Raw genomic sequence first — 6,345 nt, forward strand, 5'->3', positions numbered from 1 at the left:
GTAAGAGGAAGGAAACGGAACACGCTAATATGGAGAACCATTATTCCCTCACAGGTTAGTCAGGAGAACTAAGATCTGGTCCAATCCAGCCACACGGTACAAAACAGTTCAAGCTCTCTGGGTTTGCATTTCCTTATCTGAAAAAGCAGGGGACTGTGTTGGTTCTAAATGTCAATGGTTTTGTATTAAAATATCTTGAGGAAGTAATGAGCATTTTCATGGAAATTAGGGAGGAAATTTTTTAAAAAACACTAATATTTAGTAACACTCACCTTGCGCCAAGGAAGAGGGACTAGGGTTTTAAAAGCATAGATTTGCAACGCAAACAGCCTGGCTTTGTGTACGTGTTCTGCCACCTACTACTGTGTTACGTAGGGCAAGTTACCTAACCTCTCTGTGCTCAGCAGTGAGACCAGAAAACGGTAGCTTTGGATTATATCCCAAAGGGTAGCTGGGATTATACGTATCTGCGTGCATTTCCATATTCAGTATATATATATTCACACACTCAGTAGAATTCTCTACCTAGAACAATAACCGACATAAAGATATTGCTCTATAAATGCCATTATGATCATTACAGCTCTGCAAAGTGGACATGTCCTTTTTGTAGATGAAGAACAAAATGGAGAAAACCAGGACTTGAGAGCTTTGACCTTTTCTGACTTCCATGTTTGGCCTCTTTTAACCTTATGTCAGTTAGAAGGAAGCAGCTAGGAAAATTCTACCAGTTACACAACGGTCCGTCAGTCAAAACCATCCAATGAATTCCGAATGAAGTCACCCATCACACAAGGCCTACATACAACCCCTGGCACAGCTTTGGGAACAGGGTAACAACGGTGGTCAATCTGCCCGGGTAAAGAAACACCCCAGAGGGATTACTGTAGTGTTGGGCGAAGTCCAGTGAAACCACTGTAACCTAGTCTGAAGGTTCTCAGAGATGCAAAGAAACGGTCTACTGGAAACTCCAGGGAATTTAAATCTGCGTGGATGAGTGTATCTCTTCCTCTCCCGACTCTGCCACTGGCAAAACCTAGCTCAGTCCCTGGAAGGGAGGAGGAGATTCTTTTGACGAAGAAAACCAGTAAGCCCTTTCTTCCTGGTGAGAGAGGAGGGGAACGCCATGCAGAAAACTCCAGATTCAGAAATCAAAACCCAGGGAAACCCCATCCCAGAGTAAAATCAAGTACTACAGATGAGAAAAGGCAGACTCTATGCAGTTTCTTTAGGGGGAAGTTGGGGGAGGGGGGTAAATCAAGAAAACTATAAAGATTCCATTCCACTCAGTAGCTCTCACATGGGAAGAGGAACCAGAAAATAAATCAGTAGCTGAGAGTTCACAAGAAAAAAAGAATACAGGCTGAGCCTTGAAAAAGCTACAAGGTACAAAAGAAGAATCCAGAAAGTAGTGGACTAAGGCTAGAGATACGGTATTTGAGATTTTAACTGATCTATTCAACAAACATTTATTCCTTGTTAGTTTTTGGCCAAAAGCTGGTTATAACCGTTCTGACCGGACAGACATGGCCCAGAGGGGACTGAGAAAGTAGTGAGGGAGGAAGAGCATATACAAGAAAACAAATATAACTGTTAGTATGCCAGTACGAGAACAGAAAAAAACAGAAGAGAAAAAAAGATGCTGCTCTGTGAGAAGATAACGGCGGGGGGGAGGAATCTAGTTTTGATCAAGTGTTCAGGAAGGCTTCTCTGAGGAAGTGACACACGAGGCAAGGCTCATCAGTAAGCAGGAAGAGACAGGGAAGGGAGAAGCTTTTCAAGCACATGAAACGAAAGGTGTGAAAATCCCAGGAGTTAATCCAACAAGGCGAAGGTCCCTATCGATTACCTGGCCTCCAGTATACTGGGTGTCTTCCCATAATAATGAGATTCGTAAACCTCATATAAACACATTCGAATGCTGGATTCACCCTATTTCTGTACACTTCAAAGACTACCTTGGCCCTCAGTCTTTCTCAGAGGAGTGAGTCACTAGACAAAGCCAGCCCTCCCCTCTTGCGTGTAAAAATAGCTTTTCCAGAGCTACTGTTAGAATTGGCTTTCTTCCAGCGCTTTATGCTCTATTGAAACTAAACACTTAAATGAGCAACTTAACTCGGGGTTGAGGTCTAGGAGAAATGACAGCATTTCTGGTTCTGCTCTGGGCTTCAGGGGTAAATTTTAAACGACTAATTTATACCTGTGACACCGCAGAAGCGACACATCTGTGATCCTAGTTCGGTAAAACAGCCCTGCACCACGCACACGAGTAAAGCAAAATGCCCACGAAACAAGGTATTGAGAGGGCGATTCTTAACACGGCAGCCTGGTACGGGTGCTTCGACATATAATTGAGACACGCTCAGAGGCCTTCCGACATCTTGACACGTTCCTTAATTTGGCCACCAGAGGGAGACCCGAGAGTCGTCCAGCACCAACTGGAACCACACCCAGATTATGGTTACTTATTACCTAAGGGTTTCTTCTCTGACTTTTCAAAAAAAGAAGATGAAAAATTCTTGGTAAGGGACGCTTCACTTTTTCAAAAGGAGGTAAAATTCACGTGACATAAAATTAACCACTTTTAAGTGTCCAATTTAGTAGCATTTCGTACCTCCACAATGTTGTGCAACCATCCCCTCTATCTAACTCTTAAACGTAAGAAAGGCTTAAATTTTCTAGAAAGAGATCTTATACGAAAGCCCAAGCCTATTCTAGCCTTTTTCAGTCACATTCCCGGTTTTGCCTCCACCTGCATCATGTTAGGAATGGTTCCCGCGCATTCTCCAAAAAGCCTTCTTCACTAAATTCACAGAATCTGATCCAGGGATAAAATTACACGTTCGAAAAACCAGAACCACCTCAATTCTTCAGGTCTTCCTCTGGGAATCGCGCAGTTGCAATAAAGAGCCAGTATGGGTGACTGCTTAAAAATTCTGTACATAAATAGGTTTTTGTCATTTCTCAGTGAAGAAATGAAAAAAATTATTTAAATGAAATATAGTTACAAAACGGAAATTAACAATGCACTGCACCCTTCAGCGTCTGATGTCGAATTTAAAGTCATTTCCATCCAGGGCGAAAATTTAAAACATTTCTAGGTTAGAACGAGAGCCAAGATTTTAAGGGCACCATGTCAGTTGGTTAGATAACAACAAATTTGAGAAAAGCAGAACTAAACAGTTAACGTAATAAAAGCTGAAGGTTTGCAACCTAAATCCACTATTTTATTAAGGAATTTAATCTACTTCATGGGGCCTTGGCCCAGGGAAGGGTAAAAAAAAAAAAAAAGCCAAACTGGAGAGGCGGGGGAGGGGAATTGCTGTTGGTGACTCTGGGAAAACAGGAGGGAGGGAAACTGAAGAGCGAATGAGGCCGGATCCGCCCTAACAAAGAGGCAGAAACTGTGTCTCAACAGCCACCAGATCCAGTTCAGGGCGGTTTGAGCCAGTTTCTGAGCTGGATTGAGAACAACAGCGGCTGAGACTTGACTAGGGTGAAATAGAAAATACAAAATGGACTTTGCAGAAAGAAGTGGATTTGGCCTGGGCTCGCAGGAGCCTAAAGCTGTTTCCTGGAGTGGCAAAGTCAGACAAAATACCAGGCCTGGAGCGGGAACCGGGCCCTGGTACGGGAGGAACCACGACGAGCACTGCCTCTGTGCCCGGATCCGGTCCGCATTTTCTCTCTTGCTGCCCCTAATTGTGGCTGGTAAAGGAAAAGGGCCTCAGGGTATCAGTTTTCAGAGAATGCTGGCTGCAGCATTGGGGGAGGGGAGGATTGTGTGTCTTGGGTAGTTGAAAGTGTGTACTAAGTGGGGGAGGGGGGGGGCAATGTGTGAGAGGGTCCGAAGGAGAGGAAACAACACTTCACACCCGGCAGTTCACACCACCTTTCCGCACCTTTGCTGCCTTACTGCACAACCTCAAAATCCACCACACATAGGTGTTGTGGGAGCACCCCGCATACAGTTGGCACTTAACACGTGTAATTACCAGGCTTCTTCAGCCCGGTGCATTCACAACAACGAGCATACTCCATGCTGTCAATGCGCTCTTTTCATTCGTGTCCTAAAATGCAAACAAGCTGTACATACCTTCTCAACCAAGAGCCCCGGGAGTATTAGGTAACAGGGGAATGATAATCCCGTCCTCCCCCAGGAGCCAGAACCTCAGGACAGCTGATCAATCCCACCTTGAAGTGGCTCCTCCGAGAAGCCGACAGTCCGCACGCAGCTGCCGGTGTGCACATCCTGCGGCCAGGTTTGGCTCAGGGCCTTCCTGGACCAGTTCCATCTCCTGGCTCCCCCAAAACTCCGAAGGCTGCCTAGGAATGCTAGACAAAATCTGGGCCCAAAATCTGGGCCTGCCTTGGGAAGGACAGGAGAGCAGAGGGCTCTTGGTGGGGGTGGGGAGATGCTAAATTCACTCTCCCTTGAGTGTCCAAAGGTGTTCAGAATCTTCCAGAGGCACCAGGTAAGTGCCTCCAGACACCAGGGCTTTCCGTGACCTGTGACTCGTGACTGTGACTCGGAAGGCGGCCTCCTACAGTAGGAGGCTTGTTGGGGACCCCTGTGGAGCTTACAGGTTTCAAGTACACACGCTCAATTAGCATGCAGTCTGTAGGTTTCAGAAATCCCAAAAGATTGGGGGAGGGGAGAGGGAGAAGGTCAAGCTGAAAGATGTCATAGTGCTGTTTTAACCAGTTCATTATATACAACTGGAACACACCCACTTTGTAATACTTATGTGCAACAGTGTACCAGAAATCAAACTTGTTACTAGCATGTTCTACGTGACGCTTATTACGCAGCTCTTACATTTTCATTAACTTTTCGACCTGGGTTCCTATTTATTCTGCTAGAAGGCTTGTTGTTGTTTAAAGGGGTTTTTATTGTTTGTGTTTTAGCAGGGGACAGCGTTTCTCCCCACATGAGCGTGAAGGAGACTCGAGAAGACAGAAGAATAGTGACAATCGTAATAGTATTGAGAGCTGGCTGTAAATCCGACATAGGAGCAGATGCTTCTCATTAAATGATCTCATTCAACGCCCACCATGTATCTCCAGTTAGATATGATCATCCCCATTTCAGAGATGAGGAAAATGAAGCTTGCAAAGATTAGGTCTTTTATCGAATTCATTGGCACGCCAGGATTCCGGCTGCAGAGTCGGTGTTAGACTGCAAACTCGCTGGCTCATGGTTAGAAACGTTTTTCCGGATCCTACTCTGCATCGACCTACTTCGGGCTGGAGAGGAAGATGGTCATAGTGAGAGGAGGGGAACTGGTTCGGAGCGGAGAATACGGTTCCTGCCTTCAACGAGCTTTCCATCGAATGGCTGTTTTTTCAAGGACAATTCAGGACTGCCTGACGGAGGAGGGCTTTTTTCCTGCCTCTGGGCCTCGGAAGCCGTCTGGGGAAAATAGTTTGGAATTTCCCTTCCACTTCCGTGCAGGGGGGAGGAACTTTTGAAGTCAGGGCTACCCTAGCACTAGCAGGCGGCAGAGGCGGGCGGGGTGGAAAGGGGCAGGGCGAGGCCGCTGGGGAGCCGTAGCCATGGCAACCCAGCCTGCTTTCCAGAACAATGTCTCTAACCAGGAAAGCAGCTCGGGAGAGCTTTCTCTTCATAATCCCCATGGCCAGTCGGGCCAGGGAATGCACAAAGGGGATTCTTTTTTTTTTTTTTTTGTAGAGAAATGACTCTTTACAAGGCCCGGGACAAAGGAAAACATTTGTTATATAGGGTCTGTCTTTGTATTTGGCTGAAATAAGTCAACAAAGCGCAGTTACTTAGTTCCTCTTTGCTGTTCACAGGAAATGAACACAGCTTTGTTACACGAGCTTCCTATTTTTGGAAAATATTTGTTTAATTTTTTTATCCCCATTTCACAGATGAGAGATTAGTAAGCATGAGTGGACTTGCTGTGTCTACAACTATAATTAAAACACCTGGGGCGTCCTTTCGGAAGGCTTTGTGAAGCTGGTCCTGCCTTTTGCCTCTTGGGTGCTAGTCCCACAGATAATGTGAAGAAGGCTCCTGTCCACGTGCTCAGGGACCTGGGTGCTCCAGTGGGCTCCTCCCACTCTCTCTTCCCAGCCGCTCACCCCTCCCCCACTCCAGCACCCCGTAGCCTGGAGGAGGAGGTAAAGGAAAGGGGGGGGCAGGAATGGGGGAGAGAGGGCGGGGGAAGCCGGGGAGGTGGAAGGAGAGGGGAGCGAGTGGAGGAGGGATGGGGGAGGGGAGTGGAAGGAGGAGGAATGCGGAAGACGCTGCCGCCCCACCCCTGCAAGTCTCCACTCCAGCGAGTCTGGAAACTCCTGCTCAGAGGGCTCAAAGGCGGCAGT

Source organism: Hyaena hyaena, unplaced genomic scaffold, assembly GCF_003009895.1.
Source record: "Hyaena hyaena isolate Hyena2069 unplaced genomic scaffold, ASM300989v1 scaffold_164, whole genome shotgun sequence".
NCBI classification, from domain to species: Eukaryota; Metazoa; Chordata; class Mammalia; order Carnivora; family Hyaenidae; genus Hyaena; species Hyaena hyaena.